Consider the following 23,227-nt stretch of genomic DNA (forward strand, 5'->3'; position numbering starts at 1 on the left):
CATATGATGCCTTGGAAAAGAAGAATAAGTAGGAAATCCAGCAAAACCAACATCAAATTTCCAACACAGAAAATACTATAGGCAGGGACTAATAATAATATTTAAGCCATTGATAATCAGACATGACACATTAATAATTACAAAGAAAGTATGATGCCTTGGAAAAGAAGAATAAGAAGGAAATCCAGCAAAACCAACATCAAATTTCCAACACACGGAAATCAGAAAATACTCAAATCATAAGCAACTCCAGTGTTGGAAAGCCACAAGGCCCCATCAATAAACTGCCCGACACTAAATACCTTCGCCTCCTCTGTTTTATTAATGACATGAAATCCTGGCCATTTCACACGCTTAGATAAACACGCACCGCCGCCATTATTCTGAAACTCGCCAAAAAACAAGGTATTCAAATAAACATCGGAGGAATTCCGCGCCAACCAACCGGCGGGATCGATTAAATCGTCAAGAGTGCTCTGCATGACGACACTGCGAGAGAAGGGCCGCCATGCTCTTCCGATATACGTCGTGAAATTCCGTTGGACGGGAAGTAAATCGGGAGCCGCCGAGACTGCGGTAGCGTGAAAAATAATTCCGGTGTTTTGACTGGGATCTGTTCTTCCTTGGGCGACGATGACGTTTTTCTGGCCGCAAAGGGGCTTCCTCACCAGAACGGTGCTCTTCTGAATGACGGCGGCGGCGTTGCCGAAGATGAAATCGACGGTGCCGTAGATGTAGCATTCTCTCACAAATTGGCGGTTGCTGTGGAGAAAGAGAGTGTCTTGGTAGCCTTCCACGGAGCACTGGAATATCGCCGACTGGTCGCCCACCATTAAAAGTGCGACCGCCTGAAATTTATCCGGCCCGGCTGTGTTCACGAACGACATTTTGCTCGCAATGAAACCGTCCGCCCATACCGCTGTACCACATTTTTAAAATAAACGTTGTGGTTAGTTTGAATTGAAGTTGGATTAAATGAGTTCAGAGAATTGAATGAAGAGGCGGACTCCTATTAAGATATCAGTTTGAGAGATTTTAGCTAAAATTGTTCTACATTTTGAATCAAATTCAGTAATTTGTGTTTAAAAGAAATTAATGATTTTGATTAGAGCGTTGAAAGAGCTTAGGAATACATGGTTTTGATTGAGTAGTGTTTGTATACTTTATTCTTTTAATTGTAAAGAATTTTGGCCGATAGACTTTTTACCGGGAGAATCCAAACCAAGAAAACGGTCGGGCAGAAAACTCTCATTGACTGATAGAATATGCGCAGTTGAGAAATTTTAGAGAGAGTGTTTATCCAAAGAAACAATTTGTCATTTTTTCAAGTCGTATAACCAAAGATGATTCAGAATTGAACATTCCCACTATGAAAGATTGTCTTTCATCATTATATAATGGCAGAAATTAGACAAAAGTAATGATAATGAAACACTAGTTATAGGTAAGGGTGTGATAATATTTATTTTGCTATTGGATTGAAACATAATTTAAAACTCATTCAATATCTTTTAATATCATGTGTGTCTTATACTGATAAATTTGAAGTTATAACTAATATCTTTTAAATGATAATATCTAATATTTTAGATAACAGTTAAAGTGATAATTTAATTGAAAAGGTTGAGATGATTAAGGATTGAACATTTCGAGTGTCTATAGAATGCAAGTTATGGACACCCTTATTTTGAAGTACTGACCAAAGTGAAAAAAAGATAAATGATGAGAAGATTATTATCATCAAAGATCTCATCAATTCATGTGATAATTGATTTTTTATTTCTATTGATAATTTCGAGATGAAGAGAAAAATGTAAAGACTAATTCATAGATATATTGGGAAAGATATTAGACAAAGAGGGTTTTAAATATCTAGAATACAATTTTGGAATTGTTAATGCTAAAACTAGTAAAATTAATTAATATTATTTAGGTGGCTTTTAGAAGAAGGGAAAACTTTTTATTTTAATTCAATATGTTAATTCGATGTGTTGAATTAGCATATAAAAAGCTTTCAAAACCTCTATGCATTGAGTCCTTGGCAAACATTTAAATCAAGTTTAACTGAAAAAGTAGACAGGGTTTTTTTATATTTTTTGTTTTCCCATCTACACACCATTAATATAGTAGAAACAAAAGAAAGATGGCTGAATTTATATATAATTATAGCTGAAACATTGTTTACCATTTGGAACTTGACATACTCCAAATAACAAACAATTGATCGATGCATCTTTAACAAAAAAAAAATGCTACTCACTGAAAGTTTTGACTTTTTTATTTCTTAATTTCAGTTGATGATTTAAAGACAAATTGATACATTCTAAGAGTTGTGAACACCCAACTTTGAATTCTATATTGTAAATGCTAAAACAATTCACTACTAAAACAAAGTAAAAATTTCTCGGATATACATAACTATCATCATAATTTAATAAAGAAATAAAATTAATTGAAAAAGTTTAGGTAGCTTTTAGAAGAGGGAGAGTTTTTATTTATTTGTCTTAATTTCATATGATGCCTAAGTCTATAGAAAGCTATCAAAACCCGTCATATATTGTATAACTTGGCCAAAAAAATTAATCAACATCAATTCAATAAGTTGTCTGTTTTTTTTTCTTTTTTTCCCTCTATCCACCATCAATTTAGTCGCGGACAGCAAAGAAAGATGGTTATATAAATATAAAGAGAATTGTGTAAATCTGAACCATTGTTTACATAATTAGGATTTTACATACTTCAAATAACAAACAATTGGAGAGACGCATCTTTTGAACAGTTTTATCTTCTAAAAAACAAAGAAATGCTACTCACCGAAAGTTGCAGAGCCAAAGAGACTTTCGGAATCACCAATGCTTCTGCTACCAATCACACAAGTTTTGTCCATGCCGTCTCCAATCATCATCAGATTCGTCATATTCCTGTCAATCACAACATTCTCATAATATCTCCCAGCCTTTATATACATCACAAAATATGTCCCATTTCCCTGTGGCCTCACATAAGCACTCAGCCCCTCTGTAATGGTCTTATAATCTCCCGACCCATCCTGTGCAACCACAACATCTGCACTGGACTGCAAAAGCCGCCGCCTTTGAATCCCCAATATCCACTCAGGAACCCCCATTTTCTCTCCATAAGATAAAACTCTGCGTTTTCCGGCCGCCGCCGGCGAGCTCGAGTTTAAACTCGTGAAAAGGGCAAGCGAGTCGCTTATTAATCTCGACACATTCGAGACTTGCGGTGAAATCGACGATCCAACTTCACTGAGATCAATACTGCTGTTGTACTTTTCTCTGTTGTAATTTTTGCCGGAGAATCCATCGAGACACATTTGTTGATTGGTCAAAGCAGCGCTGAGCCATGTGTGAACGCTTGCCACATCTGCCGCCTTCTCCAAATGAGAAGTCTTGATTGAATTCAGAGAGCCGTTGAGACGATGGAACGTGTCTTCAAACAGTTGCAAACAGTCCTGCAACGCAATCTGATCGCGGGTTTGAGTCTCGTTACCGGCAAGAGCTAAGCCCAGGGCTTGAGCTTTTTGCAGTCCTTCAATGGCCGCCTGCAATGATAAAATGACCCCATCATGGGGGTCTCCGGCCTCCTCGATTTTGCATTGGACAGAGGTGAAAAACATCACCAGCAATGCCCAGGCAAGAAAATTCATATTCTTGATGGCCATGTTTACTGAATTCTGATTGAATTGTAATTTGATTGGTAAAGATTGAAGATATGTATATATTAAGGTTTTGTTTTGGTTTAGAACGGCAGGTTCCATTTTCTCTGTCAGCCATAACAAGCCCGGACTTGACAAGATTTTTAAAGATTATTCCGAGACTTGGCTTTCTCCACGAGAGATGATGACATTATTGTTTCGAATTCATGGCTGTACTTCATAACTAATTTTATCATTATATGCTGAAGAGGATCTATGTATTATATAATTTAAGGTTGGCCTTTTGGTACGATGGCCCATCTCTTATGATGAATCTAAATAAATGTTGAACATTCCTTGGAAATAAATAAATTGACATATCTTCTAAAAAAGAAGAATAAGGACAAGATTGATAGGTTAATTATGAGCTCCATTGGTAAGAAATGGAATCCAATTGTTATATGACAGCCGAACACAAGGTATGGGAAGGGTGGATTAATTTTGTAGGTAGATGGTGATATTATTGAAGTATATTCACAAATGTAGACATTTTTGCACTAGCTTCAATGCTGCCGATCTTAGCATGATAGAAGCTATTCAAACTAAAGGTCATGGTGTTCCACTACAACCAATTGGTAGGATCAATTAACTTGTTAAGAATAGATTGCATTATGAAAAGGTGACAATTATTGCTAAGATCTATCTAAATTTCTTTAAGTTCTTTGGACAAGAACTAATTTGACACTTTTTTTTAATTTTACATATTGTATAAAAATGCAATTCTTTTATTGGAAATTCGCCTATTTTTAATAAGTGATTCTATTGGCCTAATTGTTAAAGGGCCTCCTGAAAAAATCCTATGTAGGAAATTTGTTAAAATAGATTTTGTATCATGGTAGATTTTAATTTTGTTTTTTATATTAAGTAGTAAAAAAATGGGGGTTGACCAAGAAACAAAAGCTAAAGCATAGTAGAAAGTCACTAGAAGCACATTGTCATCATGTCCCCTTTCTTAATACCAAAAACCCCACTTCAAAGTATCCCAGTGTCTAAAATTATTGCAGTCAGCAAGAAGAGTAATATACTAAAAGTTAAACATATACAAAGTCCACATAATAACACTAAATTGAGTCCAACTAAAGACTATAGATGAAGCTCACCATGGTAGAGTGCAAGTAACTAAACACATCAAAAAAGTAAAAATAAGCACAAAGAGCTAGCTCTCTTTCTTCTCTTTATTGGGCCTTTCTAGTAGTACACAGAGCCACTCATTCACTAGAAACTGGTACAACAAACTTGTAGTATCCACACTAGCAGAGACAAGAAACCCATCTTTCTCAACATCAAGGAGATGCAGAGTGATGGCCATTGAGTGCATGACCTTGACAACAAAGTTGGCCACCACATCAAATCTTTGGTCCAGGTTATCTTGTCTCCTCATGAGTTTCTTAATGATCTCATCGAGTGTGCCAGCCTCCTCAATACATCCCTGAACACCAATTCTCATAATCACCTAAGGGTGTTTCCCATCACCTTTGGAATTGTGCTTATCCTTATCTTCTTGCCAAGTAGAGGAGCTGATAGTATCAGGGTCACCATTGCCATCCCCAACATCTATGTCCTCCAAGGTGTGGATCTCATTTTTAAGAGTGTCAGAAACATGGGAGAACATGGGGCTTAGATGGCTATGCATAGGAATGCAATCTGTTAAGATTTGACAGATCCGAAACAATATAAGAATAAACAGTTATATGCATTAAAAAAAAAAAGAATACTCAAAGAACAAAGATTTAACGTGGTTCACCCAAAACCTAGGCTATGCCCACCTACATGGCCTTCATCCTTTCTATTATCTAAAAAATATGTTCACCAAACTTACAATGCATTATGCATCTCAGCTGTTTATAACAACGTATTAGTGCAACTTCTAAAATTGACCATCTCCCACTTGGAGACTGAAACCAAATGACAATGTAGTACATAAAACTCCCACTAGATAAAAGACTTTATTGTATATTACCTCCACAATCATTATTCAAGAAGCCCAATAGAAGCTAAGCAAGAAACCAACTTCTCCTTGGGCACTCCCTTCATGAACATGTCTATAGGATTTTCACTTGTGTGAATCTTTTCCAGCTACAATTGGCCATCCTCCAAAATAGACCTTATAAAATGGTACATGAGTTGTATATGCTTTGTCCTTAAATGAAAAACATAATTCTTTGCAAGATAATTGACACTCTGGCTATCATTGTGTAATTGGTGATCTTCCTGCTTCTAACCCAATTCCTCCAAAAAACATTGTAACCAAATCATCTCCTTGCTAGCTTTTGTAGCAACTACATACTCAACTTTAGTGGTTGAAAGTGCATTAACCTTCTGCAATCTAGAAATCCAACTAACTACAATGCCTCCTGCAGTGAAAACATACCCTGTAGTACTCCTTGTATCTATATCTCCTGCTAGATGAGTCAAAAAGTCCACTCAGAGAAGAGCTAGATCCTATGAAATATAATGTCATTTTAATAGTACCTTTAAAATATCGAAGAATCCATTTGATAGCATTCCAATGTTCCATACCCAGATTTCTCATATACCTGCTAACAACTCCCATTGCATGAGCAATATCTGGTCGTGTGCATATCATTGCATACATCAGACTGCCAACAGTTGATGAATGCGGGATGTTAGACATTTTATCTACCTCTTCCTATGCCTTTGGGCACATTTCCTTAGTCAATTTGAAATGACGAGCCAAAGGTGTACTAACTTCTTTTGCATCCTACATATTTAATCTTTTCAACACCGCCTTTATATACTCACTTTGGGACAAATTCAAGGTTTTGTTTTTCCTATCTCATGTAATCCTCATACCAAGGATTTTCTTAGCAGCACCCAAATCTGTCATAGCAAATGACTTTGCTAATTTCTGTTTAAAGTTTATTTATTTTTTGCATATTAGACCCATCAACAAGCATCTCATCAACATAGCAACAAGATAATGTAACTCCCATTATCCAATCTCTTAAAATATAGACAATGATAAGAATGACATATATGGTACCCTTGCTCAGCGATGAAACTATAAAATTTTAAATACCATTGTCAAGGTGTCTGTTTAGGCCATACAAACTTTTCCTTAAACTACACACCAAATTCTCCTTACCCTTGATCTCATATCCCTTTGGTTATTGCATGTAAATTTCTTCCTCCAAATCTCCATGGAGAAAAGTTGTCTTGACATCTAGTTGTTCAAGATGCAAGTCATGTGCAACCACAAGACTTAGTACAGTTCTAATTGAAATCATTTTTACAACAGGGGAGTATATTTCATCAAACTATATACCCTTTTTCTATGCAAAACCCTTCACCACAAGTCTGATCTTATACCTTTTATTTCCTCCATCATCATCCTTTAGCCTATAAACCCATTTTCTAGGCAAGGCTCTTTTTCCTTCAGGTAGAGGGACTAAGTCCCAAGTCTTATTTTTCAACAGGGAGTCCATCTCATCTTTCATGCCCAGCTTCCGTTGTTGTTTGGCATCCAGCTTCATTGCTTCTTCATGTTCTTCTGGTACACTGGAATCACTCAATAAAATAGAATACAAAGAAGGAGAAAACATTTCAGGAGGTCTAATTGACCTTGTAGAATGTCTAACACATACTGGAGTTTATGGGATAATCTATTTTTTCTGACCATTAGGTACCAATAGCTTTTCATTTTTAGTAGTCTCATCCAACACCACCTATTCTTGTTTGACTTGTTCATGCTTCTTTTCTTGCAATTGTTCTTTATACATGACCTTCTCATTGAATATAACATCTCTACTTCTGATTATTTTAAGATTTTCAAAATCCCATAAGCAATAACCATAGTCATCTACTCCATATCTAATGAAGGTACATTTTAGAGATTTAGCATCAAGCTTGGTTCTATTTTCTTTATCAACATGGACAAAAGCTTCACAACCAAAACTTTTCAGAAATGAATAATTTAATTTTTTTCAATCCATGCTTCCTTTGAAATACCACCATTCAAAGGGGCTAAAGGTCCCCTTTTTATCAAATAGACAACAGTGTTTACAACATCTACCCAAAAATGAAGGGGTGGACTAGCATGCAATCTCATGCTACTTGCATGTTCCATGATTGTCCTATTCATTCTTTTTGGCACCCCATTTTCTTGTGAGGTTCTTGGAACTGTCTTTTGCCTTTGAATTTCATTAATAGAATAGTAATCTTCAAAAGCTTTGGTGAAATACTCACCTCCATTATCAGATTTGAGATACTTAGACTTCTTTCACATGTCTCATTCTTAACCAAATCTTTCCATTTCTGAAATGTTTCAAAAGTTACATCAAATTTTTGTTTCAACAAATACACCCATGTTTTCCAAGTTGAACCATCTATAAAAATAACATAATAATGAGAGCCACCAAGAGATTATACTTGAGCTAGTCCCCATACATCTAAATGCACTAGCTCTAACTTCTCACTCTTCTTTTCTTTCCCAACTCTAAGAAATCCGACTCTTTTATGTTTTTCATAAGCACAATTTTCACAGAAATCTAAATCAATATTTTCCAATCCTAGCAATAGATTTTTAGGGTGAAGGATTTTCATCCCTTTCTCACTCATGTGCCCAAGCCTATGGTGCCATATTTTTGAATTTGTTCTTGCAACATCTATAGTAGCTTTCCCTGCATTAACATTATCAATAGCAACTAAGGTAGAATAAGTGTTACCAGTACATAGATATAATGTGCCTACCTTAACACCTTTAGCTACTACTAATGAACCTTTAGTGACCTTCTAGATATTGTCTGAAAACATGACTATGCAGCCTTCACTACCCAGCTGTCCAACAGAAATTAAATTTCTTCTTAAATTACGGACATGCCTTACCTCTGGTAGTATCTAGTCATTTTTGTTTGGCAATTTGATCTTTATTTTTCCTTTCTCAATAATGGGAAAAGGCTCATCATCACCTAAATATACCATCTAAAATCACCTTGAACAAAATCTTGAAAATATTTTTTATGAGGTGTAGCATGGAATGAAGCCCCATAATCTATTACCTAGGAATCATTAACATTATCCAAACATAAGATTAAAGTATCTTGTAAAGTATTACTTGCAACATTAGCTTCCTTGTTGTCATCTTCATTTTTGTCTCCTTGTTTTTTTATCCAAGACCAATAGTCTTTCTTCAGGTGACTAGACTTTCCATGGTACCAACAATCTTTCTTTCCTTTAGATTGAGAACTATTGAAAATAATTATGCAATTGTATGTTGTCTTTGATGTTACACAAAATTTCAAGCATTACCGAGAAAATCAATGATTTTCGAGCTCACTCAGGAATTGAAGACATTTTCTTGTGTATGACAATCATTTCAATTATAACCAAGTTTAGAGTTAGTTCTTACTGAGCTCACTAGGGTATCAAAGGAAGATCCTGTGTTAACCAAGCTCACTTGGTTACCAAAGGAAAGTTGGTACAAATCCTGTGTTGACCGAGCTCACTTGGTTACCAAAGGAAAGTTAGTTTAGAATTAGTATTGACTGAGTTGGGTCAATTAACAAAGAGTTTCTCTGAGTTGAGTACTCAATTATGAATCAGCCGACTGACGGCATATTGAGTCTGATAGATTTATTGATTAATGCTAGTCAACTTAAGGGATGAAAATTGTTTGATTAAAGGTATATTCAAGCCAACTTGACAAGTTTATTCATATAAGTATAAGGTCAAGTTGAGGATTGAAGAGTGTGAATCATGGGATTAAAGAAGATGAATTAAGGAAGAAAATTGGAAGGATATCAAAGTATTTGAGTTGATTGAGTTGCAAAGAACATTTTGATCAAAGAGGATCAAGTATTCAAGCTAGAACATAGATCTAAAATCAGCAAAGACAATTGCATCAGCAATCAAGTAAAGTCATTGTTACTCTCTAATAATTGTAGTAGTGAATCAAATCTACTACCAGAGTTAGCCTAACAGCTATTTGGTAAATCCTTTAACAAGGTGACATTTCTAGATTGAAGTGTCTGAAGACCTCTAATAAGGCTGCTCCTAACAGGGTGAATTAAATCCTTTAACAGGGTCACACCTAACAGTGTGTTTTGTAACCTTTAACAGGATTGGCTCCAAACAGGGCTCACTTCAGAAGAGTGGAAAACAGTAACTATTTGCAATTGGTGGTTTTCTCAAATTGGGTTTCCACATTAAATCTTGGTGTCTCATGTGTTCATGTTATTTTCTTTATGTTTTTGTAACTAAGTTAAGTAAGGTTAATCAAATTTAAATATCTTAAGATATGCATGTCCAGTACTAACTGAGTGACAATAATATATTCAATGTTAACCAAGTTACATCAAAATATTCAATGTTAACTAAGTTATAAGAAGTTATTGGTTTTATATTGTGTTGACATCTTAAGGGGACACTTGGATTTGTTTTTGTGGTATTTGATTCACCCTCCCCTCTTAGTTACTCCTTTCCATTTCCAACAATTGGTATCAGAGCATTTGGTGCTTGTGGATAAGGTTTCAAAGACCTAAGCTAAAGATCAAGATGTCTTACAGAAGGGGGATTCCTAAGCTGAACAGAGATAACTTCCAAGCATGGTAGGAACTCGTGAAGCTACATTTGGGAACCACTGGAGACACATACTTGGAATATCTAGATAAAAAATATGTGGCACCTACTAGACCTTTACCTATGGATCAAATTGTTGAAAAGAAGAATCATAACATTATGATGATTAACATTGCCTCTACTCTCAATTATGTTGTATTTGATGAAGTTAAAGATCTTCCTATTGCTCATGAAATGTGGAATAAACTAAAAGATATCTATAGAGGAGATGACAATGTGAGGAGAGATAAGGTATAAATCCTAAGAGGTCAATTTGATCAGATGAAGATGAGAGAATATAAAAATATTGCACAATACAGTGAAAGAATCAAAGTAAGTGTAAGTGTAATCAAAGCCTCGGGAGGGAAAATAGATGATGTCACAGTAGTTAGCAATGTACTCATAACTCTTCTTCTTGTTTATGCAATTAGAGTGTTAGCTATTCAAGAGATGAGATGTGATCCTAAAAATTATATAACTATGGATATACTAGTAAGAAGGTTGAAAACCTTTGAGTTAGATAAGTTTGATAATTATGTTCCTAACTCTAGTAGCATTGAGTATGTATTTCAAGCTAAACTATCACTCGAGAAGAAAGGTGGAAAATCTAAAAGCAATAAGTCTAATAGTGAAGATGAAGACAATTCTAATTATGACCTTGAAGTCATTGAAACCCTTCTTGCAAGAAGATTTCCTAAAGGCAAAGGAAAGTACAAAAGTAAAATACCTCTAATCTATTTTTCTTGTGAAGAAGTTAGTCATATTGTTGCAAGGTGTCCAAACAAAGAAGGTATAGAAGAAAAGAAGCATGACAAGTAAAAAGGAAAGAAAGATTTCAAAAGCTACAAAGACTACAAGGATAAAGTTAAGAAATCTTGTTACATGGCTAAAGATTTTGATAGTAGTGATGAAGATGAGATAGTTTACACTATTGTAAAAGATGAATCAGATGATGAAAATGGTAAGATTGCCCTTATTTCTCATATTAGCAAAAAAGACACATGGATTATTGATAGTGGTTGTTCTCACCACATGACTAGTGATAAATCTAAATTTGAGCACTTCAAACACTATGATCGTGAGAGTGTCAAATTTGGAAATGATGGACCTTGTTATGTAAAAGGAAAGGGTTGCATTACATTGATTGATGAACTCAAATGTGACAATTCTTATTGGGTTGAAGGACTCAAACACAATCTACTTAGTATGTCATAGTTGAACAACATTGGATTCAAGGTAGAATTCATGAATTGCAAGGCTGAGCTACTGGATCGGAAAGGAAATTGGGTGGGACTGGCAGTCAAACAAAAGGTAATCTATTCTATCTAGATCTCACTGAAAGTTCATATTTCCTAGCTCAAATAGAGGAAAGTTGGTTAGGGCATAAAAGGTTGTGTCACATGAATTTTGATAATTTGGTCAACATAAGCAAGAACAAAAGAGTGAGAGGCATTCCTTGTCTAAAGAAACCTGATATGGGCATGTGCAAAAATTGTCAAATTGGAAAGATGGGAAAGACAAGTTTCAAAAGTAAGACTTATCATTCTAAAGAAGTTTTAGAGTTTCTTCATATAGATCTTTGTGGACCCATTAGTATAGAAAGCTACCATGGAGATAAGTACTTTATTTTATTTATTGATGATTATTCCAGGATGATGATAGTTATGTACCTAAAAGATAAATTTGAAGCCTTTCAAAAATTCAAGTGGTATCTGGCTAGAGTGGAGAAAGAATTAGGAAAGAAACTAAAGTGTGTAAGGTTAGATAGAGGAGGAGAATTCATCTCAAATGAATTCAATCAATTATGCAATGAAAGAGTAACAAAAGATAGGTATCTACACCTAGAACACCTCAGCAGAATGGCATAGCAGAAAGAAGAAATAGATCCATTAAGGATTGTCCACCAAAACTAATGATAGAGAAAAATGTTGCAATCAAATACTAGAAGGAAGCAATCAGCACAACAATTCATACCTTGAACCGAGTTTAGCTAAAGAAGGACTCAAATAAAACACCTTATGAATTATGGTATGGCTATAAACCTAATGTCTATTATTTCAAAGTATTTGGAAGAAAATGTTATATCTTGAAAGAATCCAAGAAAGGAAAAATTGATGTGAAAAGTGATGAAGGAATATTCTTGGGATACTCCAACAAGAGAAAAGCATATAAATGTATGAATCTTTGTACTCACAAAGTCATAGAAAGTGCACATGTAAAAATTGATGAGTTTGTAAAAAAGAGTGAAGAACAAAGTAGAAAAGAACCTGAAAACTAAAAAAACTATGTCTACTATGAACCTAATACTTTACCTAAAGTTAAAACAAATGCAATTGGAAATCAATAGCCTTCACCAACTAAGTCCCCTAGATCTCTAGTTCAACCAGAGTTGCAGCCAGTGCAACCTAAGTCACAATCTAAAGGACCTGAGTAACAATTAGAAGGACCCAAGTTTCAGCAAGTGGAAATTGAGTCACAGGCTAAAGGACCCAAGTCATAGATAGTGGGACCTGAGCATGATTCAAAAGATCATTTCAAGCATGGTGAACCAAGTGAATTCAGAAAGAAGGTACCTATACTTGCTAGATATGTCAGAAGGCATTATGCACCCAAGAAAAACATTGGAGATTAGTCAAAAAGCACAATTTCAAGGAACAAATTAAAAGGTACATGTTTTCTTACGAAGTTTGAACCTAGAATTGTTAAAGATGCATTAAAAAAGAAAGTTGGATTGAGGCAATGAATGAAGAGATTGATTAAATTGAAAGGAATAAAATTTGGACTCTTGTTCCTAGACCCAAGGACAAAAATGTAATTAACACAAAATGGGTATTTAGAAACAAGTTGAATGAGAATGAAGAAGTTTCAAGAAACAAGGCAAGATTAGTATGCAAAGGTTATGCTCAAGAAGAAGGTATTGATTATGTAGAGACTTTTTCTCCTATTGTAAGACTAGAAGGTGTTAGAACACTACTTGCTTATGTTGCACATAAAGGATTCAAAGTATATCAAATGGATGTGAAGTCGACATTCTTGAGTGGAATCTTAGAAGAAGAAGTCTGCATTGAGCAACCTAAAGGTTTCATTGATCCTAACAAATAGGATATGGTTTGCAAACTACACAAAGCTTAATATGGTCTCAAACAAGCCCCTAAAGCCTAGTATGAAAGATTGCACAGTGTTACACCCTTAATATTGTTGTATATAGGGTTATGAATAGTCAACTTGTGGCTATCTTAATCCTTAATTAAGTCATTTTATCATTATTATATTATTATTTAGGTAGGTAGGTTGGCCTAGGTGTTATTTATGGTTTTTTGTATTCAACCTAAGAATAATTAGGTATATATAGGAGGTTGTGAGTCTTATTTCATCATCATATTGTGAAGTGTGTTCTCATTGGAGATATTTAGAGGTTGCCCCCTCGAAGTGGCCTATTAGTCTCAGTTATTATTGATTATTTATATAATATTTCATATTATTTCTTCTATTTTGCAAGTTATTTCATTACAAGTGGTATCAAAGCATGATCTTGGCACTATAGAAGCAAGATTCTTTCTCAACATTGGGGCAATTTTGGGAAGAGGATAATTTTAAGATTTTCACAATTTTTTCAAAGATTTTTAAAGGGTTTTTAAAGACCATATTAAAGAATATATAGTTCAAAATTCATAATAATTAGAGCAAATTTGAGAAAATTATTGCAGAATTACTATTTCTACATAATTTATTGAGATCTTCATATCTCTCACATCTTGTTGAATTGGATTATAACTTGTATTGGGTTTTTGAATACATATTAGAGGATCCTAAATTTCAAATCTTGGAGAAATTAAAGAAAAAATAAGCAAGATATTGGAAAATTAGGAAAATTCACTCTCAAGGGAGCAAATTTGCTATAAAAAATTGGATTTTTTCTGAGTAAGGGTATCTTGGCCCTAGAAAGTTACAAAAAAAATAAATAAGAGAATTTACATTTCATTTGTGTTATTTATTTCAAAAATATTGGTTTCCATCATGACAGGGCCTTCAACAAGAGGCAAAGAGAATGCTACCACACCGGAGAAATCCTTTGATCAAGATTGGGAAACAACAAAGGATAGTAATCCCAATGAGGAACTAAGTAAGTTCAAGGAAGAGGTTAAGAGAGATATGTGTGACCTACAAGGAGATATATCAAATATACGAAGCATGTTAAGTACCTATATGAATGAAACAAGGAAGGAGCTCTCAAGCAATCAAGGTGAAACCTTCAAGTTGACTAATAATGACACAAATTTTAATACTTCTATGGGATCTCAGAATTTTTTTCCAAAGGTGGATATGCACAAATTTAATGGAAAGGATCCTCTAACATGGATAAATCAAATGGAGATTTTTTTTGAAGTACATCAAATCCCATATGGACAAAAGGTCATGATGGCTTCCTTATATCTAGAACCAGATCAATTCATTTGGTGTCGTTGGCTTTGTACTCATAGGAGGAAAAAGGGTCTCACTGTATCATGGTCAATTTTTATAGAAGAACTCCAAGTACAATATAGCAATAGTGTGACAAAAAACTTCTTTAGCCAACTTGCTAAGCCTCAACAAATACGATCAGTAAAGGATTATATTCAAAAATTCCAAAATCTACCCTTAAGAGTGGATACAATTACAGAGGAGAACTTGAATGATTTATTCTTGGGTGGTCTCAAGGATCACATTCAACATGAGGTACACATTTTTTGTCCCAGCTCAGTAAATGAGTCTTTTATATTGGCACACAAGGTAGGGGAGAAGTTCTTGATTCCTAGAAAGCAAGGGGCTAATATGACAAGAGAAAAAGGATATTCAACACCTTCTCTTCCTCAACTTGCTACGTTGACTCCACAACAAATTGAGGACAAAAGCGAAAAGGGGTTGTATTTCAATTGTGATAGCAAATATAGTCAAGGACATAAATGTAGTGAAAAGATATTGTTCTATATTGAAGGTCCAAGTGAGGAAGAAGAGGATGAGCCCATATCAGAGGAGGACAGGGAGTTGGGTGAGGAATCACATGATTCTCAACCAATCATTTATTTTCATGCATTTTCATGTTTCAATGCACCACAAACTCTCAAGGTAGTGGGTTTCTTAAAGAAGCAAAGAGTAAGAGTGTTGATCGACTCAGGTAGTACTCATAATTTCATCAACAAAAAGTTGACAACTCTTCTAAATTGTTTTATATATCTAACCCTAGAGTTTTAGGTTTTGATTGCAAATGGGGGCACAGTTAGTTGTTCAAGGAAGTGTCATAGCATCAAATTATCCATGGGATATTAATGTATGTGATATCTATGGGTGCAACGGATATTATTTTGGGAGTATAATGGCTTACTACATTAGGAGTAATTGAAATGAACTTCCAAGAACTATTCATGTGATTTCAATCAAAAGGAAAGGTAGTTGAGCTAAGGGGATTGAAGAAAAAATCTCCATAGATGGTAAGCTCTCATCAAATCCAAAAGTTTCTTAAGAAAGGTGCAGATGGCTTTGTGGCCCATCTATGTTCATTAGAAGTCTCTCAATCTAATGCTCTTACTCATCTAGATTTACAAGCAATAATTGATTGTCACTCAGTGATTCTTGGAGATATACCTCAAGGACTTCCTCCTAAGAGGGATGATGACCATGTGATACAACTAGTTCCAGGGAGCCAACCATCAAACATCTAACCTTATAGGTACCCATACATACAAAAAAAGTGAGATAGAAAAAATTGTTGAGGAAATGCTAGAGGTGGGAATTATTAGGCATAGCCAAAGTACTTACTTGTAATAACCCTCCTCAAATCTGCCCTCAAAAAAAAACTGATGAAAGCTCAAGGAATTTCATCAAACAATTCACATGCAAGGGACGTATGACTGATATAGTATTTCAGCTAGCTTCAAATGACTTTTTCTTCAATTTGCATCAATGAGAATCTTGTGCTAGAAGACTACAATGGACTACACAATGACCTAACATGAGTGTGCTATTAATTTTGACAATATTCAGTGCATATATATGATCTAAGCATGAGAAATGAACACCTACAGCCAACTGACATTTTTACAAATAGTTGGTATGCAAACTAACTAGCTGATAAATAATGATATTAAATTGCTTAAATGACACCAGCAACTATTATCTTCTTAATTGCAATGAAAATTACAATGCTCATGAAATATGGCCAAGACTTTGGCATTTACATGGATTACAAATGATAATGTTGGTATAATGCACACTTACAGCTGAAACTTATAACACCCTAAAAAAACAATACTAATAAAGGAACCTGGTTGTAGATGGTTGTAATAATTTCCTTCAATGTTGCCCCTTCTACTTTGCTTTTCCGATTTGCTTTTTTGAACTGCTTTTTTGGACTACTTTTTCAGTTTCACTTTTTTGGCCTACTTTTTTGGTTCCGCTTTTTCAAACTGCTTTTTTATATCTGCTTTTTCATACTACTACCCTATTGAATCTCAAGACCATATCTTTCAATGGCGTCAAGATTTCTAGCTTGAAGGGATTTCGTCCTTCAAACTATTGAGACATAATCTCTAGAAAATTTCTCAATTTCTTTGATATTTCCAACCATGAATAAATGAGAGCCATTCTCTTTCTTTTAATCCCTTCCTCACTTGCTCCACGCTTCCGTCTTGCCAATGTGGGATAATACATGAGTTTTAATATTACTTCTTTTTTTTCTTTTACAAAGTCCATGTATGTACTCAAAAGGGGGACTCTTGATTTTTTATAAATTGACTTTATGAAACATTATAATATTTAATTTAAATAGTCACTTTACCGTTGTAACTTCGAACATTAAAATAATATACCAAATAAACTCGAAATTCCACATATAATAGCTCATTAGAAAGAGCCCAACAAAATGCATCTCATCCTGTCACTGAAAATTGAAGGCACTGCATCCCCCTATTGGCTTACTAAAAATAGTAAGTCTTTTCGAAAACCCAACAAACGAACTTCGTTTGGCCTATAATTAAATTTGACTAGGCCAAATAACCTCAAGATCCCCTTTGAAGTCCTGGTTAGCCCTCGGGACCATACAAGAATGGGCTAATGACAACATACATCCAGACTAGCTAAGTGGGGGGACATTACAGTCTGCCCTTCCTGAAATTGCTTGTCCCCAAGCAATGGCTAAACAACAAACTAGTCGCTCCACCTAGATCCCAAATGTAGTCATGAATTGTATTGTTGTCAGTCAACGTAGGCTCCTGCAACAACCTCTGAAATATAACCAAGAGGAATCCATGAATGAATCGTGAATCATGGTGCAACTGAACTCCAAATCGACTACTACCACAGTCAAGAACCCACAAGGCACAAACTCTCAAAATATCATACCCCAAGTAGAGTAGATTACCCAAACTATCAACATAATAAACACCATCCACACAACCCACCGTGTTATGCGGAATGCACACTCCAACTCTGCTACAATGGTGACCACTCCCACATGAAACTACACCAAATATAGAGAATCCACACACTGCACACCTACTACAATTATCACAACTCTGCAGATCATCGGTCATTGTCTCATAACCATAACACCCATGCACTGCTAATGGTGAATAGTCATTACATGATAGATAGCAAAAATGAGAACCCAGACCAAACCTGTCTGCCATCAACTCCTAAACACATGGATCAAAAGCAAACCAATGAACATATCCTACAGTATAATGCCAGTAAAAAGAACCAATCCCAGTCAAAGACTCATCCTGTAGATGTGATACAACCAACTGTGACTGATTGTCAGCTAAGTCAAAGGATGATATAGCCAAGAGTGTAGAATCAATAACGACATCACTAGTCTCTGTGCCCTCCAAGTCAAACATATCACAATGCTTAGCTGCAGCGCCCAACTCAGTTGAACCTACCTCTAGTGGAAACGAACCAAATATGCCAATACTAGTGTCATGGATAGATATATCCTCATCTCCACTACCTCTATCAACCTCGATCATGGACATCCTCGGATCACCAGACACCACGGTCTGTAATTGTACAAAATCTGGTAAAGATTGAAGTCGTTCTAACTCCATGGTCATCTTAGCTAAATGAAATTGTGACTCCTCGAAAGCCAACTATGTGCTCTCAAGAAACTCAGAAGTCACTTCGAGCTGTTGATTAAGCTCACTCACCTCATCTTCCTTGACCAATAATGCATCATATGTTGTACTGCCCCACTCCATAAGATAATCTTTGTCGGCTGCCAACTACATATAATTCTGTTTCAGAATCTGGATAGCCTCCCATAAAGAGTGGATCTCTGTCAAGGAAAGATAACTGCCTCCCTGCTCATCACTAGTAGGAGAACCCCATCCATAAACTGCTAACAACTGACGAGCAGCATCGAAATGCTCGCAAGCGATAGAAATGTCTCACTCGCCAACTCTCAGCTGACTAGACACATGATTGTGCCGACTAGTCGAACTCATATACTCTATCCCTGGTACACTATCCAAAGGAGTAACCTCAGAATAGCTATCATCTGTAATACTTAGATCCTAGGACTCTTTTGTAAACTCTATCATATCTGAGAGATCATCAACCCATTCCAACAAGAATGGTTGACTGGATATATGAACAATGCCCAACATAGGTGTGTAAAAACTAATTCTAGCATCAAACAAGCTGCTGGCATGGATGAGAACTACACCTGGCAAACTACTAATCAAGTCCATGATGGTGCAACAGATACTACTACTAAGGAATGATAGATATCTCTGGTCAAAACGATCCCAAGTACTAAGATAAGGATCCCAACATCTAATCCATGAACAAAAACTAGCTGGCAATTCAAGTAAACTTCTCACCTGAGTATTGTGAACAATACCAATTGATTTCATGCACCTATCTACAATCTTTGAATTCGGAGTGTGAATGCTAGACATACTCATATCATCATCAACATGTGACCCGACTGTAAAAGAAAATTGAGTCCCTGGTATATGCGCTAACTCCTGAACTGAACTCACCTCAAGAAAAAGCTCGTCCACATGTTTCTCAAAATCTTGGAGAGCCAACTGAGTACACACCAAGGAATTCCAAGTATCCTCCAGCTCATGAAAAAACTGGTCAACCTCTTTCTCCTCCTTCTTCACTGCATCTAAATAGATCCTTGCAAGATTAAGGATATGATCACAATCTAAAAGTAGGTGTATGTAACTTAACTTCATTGACTCCATGCCTTCCTTGATCTTTTGTAAGTCGTCACAAAAAGAACTTGTTGTGACTCCTTTCTGTCTCTCCTGCAGTTGAATCATCCAAATGTGATTCTCAATCAATCCATGTATCCTTTCATGATGAGATAACGCCGTGACAATATTCTTGTCCCTTATCTTCAGTTAGCTTTCCAAACCAAGTAAAGAGCTACTAGCCTCTATCTCATGTGAAGAAGCATCCAACTGTGTCTGATACTCATTTTTTGCGAAGTCCTGAATGCTCACTTTCTGATCAACTGTACTATCCTCAAAAATGACAGTATCCTCAACAGCTATAACTTCATCCAGCCCAACTGTACTGGAATCACTATTTGTCTCAATTGCACAATTCGGTGTCCCTATGATATCACCTTCTGGCTCAACCTGCACAATGTCTGTAACCCCTTCTACCTATGAAGATGATGTAGATAAACCATTACCTGAAGATGTGCTAATGTCTCCCTGTATCAAATCAGCATGTCTGTTAAACTCCTCGTACAAGTTTTTTCCTGTCATAGGGAAGGTACGATCCTTAGGCCTATCAAAACATTCAATCAGCCTCTCCTTAAACTCCACATATGAGGTAATGTGCGCATGACCCATAGTGACCATACCATGATGCCACCACTCGTGTGCTAACCCATCCAGGTGAATTGTTGCATACTTAATAGCTTCTTCCTCAGGCATAGGGTTCATTTGAAAGTATGTGTCAAGCCTTTGAACCCAAGCTCTTGTTGTAGACTTCCCCGAGCCATCATAATATGGTAACTGAAGTTTCCCTACTTTCTTCTGTAGTTCATAGCTCTGGTTCCTATCATGTCCACATGGCATATGCTTCATCTGCACATCTATATATTCCCTAAAGGTAATTGCAGCAGTAAAATCTAGAGCTCCGGCTTCCCAATCTCCCCTCAGCTGGTCCTGTATATCAGTGATATGGGGCTCTGGTACAGGCTGCTCTAGAGCTCTAGGAGGAAATGTGGGAATAATGGGCCTCGAACTCACTATCCTAGTTTTTTGGGGTGCATGACTGAAATTGTTCCCAACTTGTTCGCCTCCATTATGTGTCCCATGCTGATTATTACCACTCTGGTTATTACCATTCTGATTATTTCCTCCACCCACATTAGCATTCAACCCCATTTGACGAGCCATCATCTACATCATAAGCTCCAACCTTTGACTCTGTTCTTGTGCTCTCTGCTCTACTGATCGTTGTCCCTGTGCTAAGGTGTCTAATAACTATAAGAATCTTTCCTTTCCCTGATCTGGACTAGCATTCCCGCCTCTGCCTAATCCTATATTTCTGTCATCTCAGTCACCCATATTGATGTCTTGATCAAAGAATACCTCCTCTGTGTCTATATGACTGGATTCTATGTCCACCTGCACGGATGAACTAGACTGTTCGCTCTGCAGGTCTGAAATCCTATTTTGTCTTGCTCTGTTATTGCGGCAATTATAAGGCCCCTGTCGCATGCTCAAACATAAATGCTCTAATTTTAGTGTTTTGACATTTCGTCAAACACTTTCCCCTCTATCTGGCTGTTCCAAATTCTATATAAGACCTCCATAGGATGGCAGGACTTATAGCTCTGATACCATTGTAATAACCCTCCTCAAATCTGCCCTCAAAAAAAACTGATGAAAGCTCAAGGAATTTCATCAAACAATTCACATGCAAGGGATGTATGACTGATATAGTATTTCAGCTAGCTTCAAATGACTTTTTCTTTAATTTGCATCAATGAGAATCTTGTGCTAGAAGACTACAATGGACTACACAATGACCTAACATGAGTGTGCTACTAATTTTGACAATATTCAGTGCATATATATGATCTAAGCATGAGAAATGAACACCTACAGCCAATTGACATTTTTACAAATAGTTGGTATGCAAACTAACTAGCTGATAAATAATGATATTAAATTGCTTAAATGACACCAGCAACTATTATCTTCTTAATTGCAATGAAAATTACAATGCTCATGAAATATGGCCAAGACTTTGGCATTTACATGGATTACAAATGATAATGCTGGTATAATGCACACTTACAGCTGAAACTTATAACACCCTAAAAAAACAATACTAATAAAGGAACCTAGTTGTAGATGGCTATAATAATTTCCTTCAATGCTGCCCCTTCTGCTTTGCTTTATCGATTTGCTTTTTCGAACTACTTTTTTGGACTGCTTTTTCGGTTTCGCTTTTTTGGCCTGCTTTTTTGGTTTCGCTTTTTCGAACTGCTTTTTCATATCTTCTTTTTCATACTACTACCCTATTGAATCTCAAAACCATATCTTTCAATGGCGTCAAGATTTTCAGCTTGAAGGGATTTCATCCTTCAAACTATTGAGACATAATCTAGAAAAAATTTCTCAATTTCTTTGATATTTCCAACCATGAATAAATGAGAGCCATTCTCTTTCTTTTAATCCCTTCCTCACTTGCTCCATGCTTCCGTCTTGCCAATGTGGGATAATACATGAGTTTTAATATTACTTCTTTTTTTCCTTTTACAAAGTCCATGTATGTACTCAAAAGGGGGACTCTTGATTTTTTATAAACTGACTTTATGAAACATTATAATATTTAATTTAAATAGTCACTTTACTATTGTAACTTCAAACATTAAAATAATATACCAAATAAACTCAAAATCCCACATATAATAGCTCATCAGAAAGAGCCCAACAAAATGCATCTCATCCTGTCACTGAAAATTGAAGGCACGACATCCCCCTATTGGCTTACTAAAAATAGTAAGTCTTTCTAAAAACCCAACAAACGAATTCCGTTTGGCCTGTAATTAAATTTGACTAGGCCAAATAACCTCAGGATCCCCTTTGGAGTCCTGGTTAGCCCTCGGGATGATACAAGAATGGGCTAACGACAACATACATCTAGACTGGCTAAGTGGGGGGACATTACATTACTCCTCACCTATTGTGATGGTGCGTAAGAAAGCTAAAACTTGGCGCATGTGTCCAGATTATAGAGTGCTCAACAAGTACACCGTTAAAGATAAGTTTCATATTCCAGTCATCAATGATCTTCTAGATGAATTAAATAGAGCTATGTATTTTACCAAGCTAGATCTTAGATCAGGTTATCACCAAATTTGGATTAAGGAGGAAGATATTTGTAAGACAACATTTCAAACTCATGAGGGTCATTATGAATTTTTGGTGATGTCATTCGATCTTACCGATGCACCACCTACATTCCAAAGTTTGATGAATTCCATTTTTAAGAAGTTCTTGAGAAAGTTTGTGTTAGTATTTTTTGATGACATATTAATTTATAGCAAGACTTGGGAAGAACATTTTTAGCATGTAGATCAAGCATTAAAATTACTCAAAGATCATCAACTCTATGCTAAGTCATCCAAGTGTGCTTTTGGTCTTAAGGATGTGGAGTATTTGGAACACATAGTTTCACATGAAGGAGTAAAGGTGGACCCTAACAAAATTAAGGTTATCATGGAATGGCCTATTCCAAAAACTATTAAGAAGTTGAGGGGTTTCTTGGGATTGATGGGATGCTGTAGAAGATTTATGAAGAATTATGGTCGTATATAGAAACACCCCTTACTACTCTATTGAAGAAGCATTATTTTCATTGGAATGAATCTTCTAATGTATCATTTGAGCAATTGAAGAAGGCTATGTGTACAACTTCAGTGCT

The 23,227-nt window shown here is 35.8% G+C and overlaps 1 pseudogene; it reads right to left on the reverse strand.

Annotated features, from left to right (window-relative positions):
* Positions 1-221: 221 nt before the first annotated feature.
* LOC149533611 (putative pectinesterase/pectinesterase inhibitor 40 pseudogene) lies at positions 222-3,682 on the reverse strand (annotated as a pseudogene).
* Between the last annotated feature and the right edge of the window lie 19,545 nt (positions 3,683-23,227).

The sequence above is a fragment of the Cupressus sempervirens genome, chromosome 10, assembly GCF_028749045.1.
Source record: "Cupressus sempervirens isolate cs-2001-9-10 chromosome 10, ASM2874904v1, whole genome shotgun sequence".
NCBI classification, from domain to species: domain Eukaryota; kingdom Viridiplantae; phylum Streptophyta; class Pinopsida; order Cupressales; family Cupressaceae; genus Cupressus; species Cupressus sempervirens.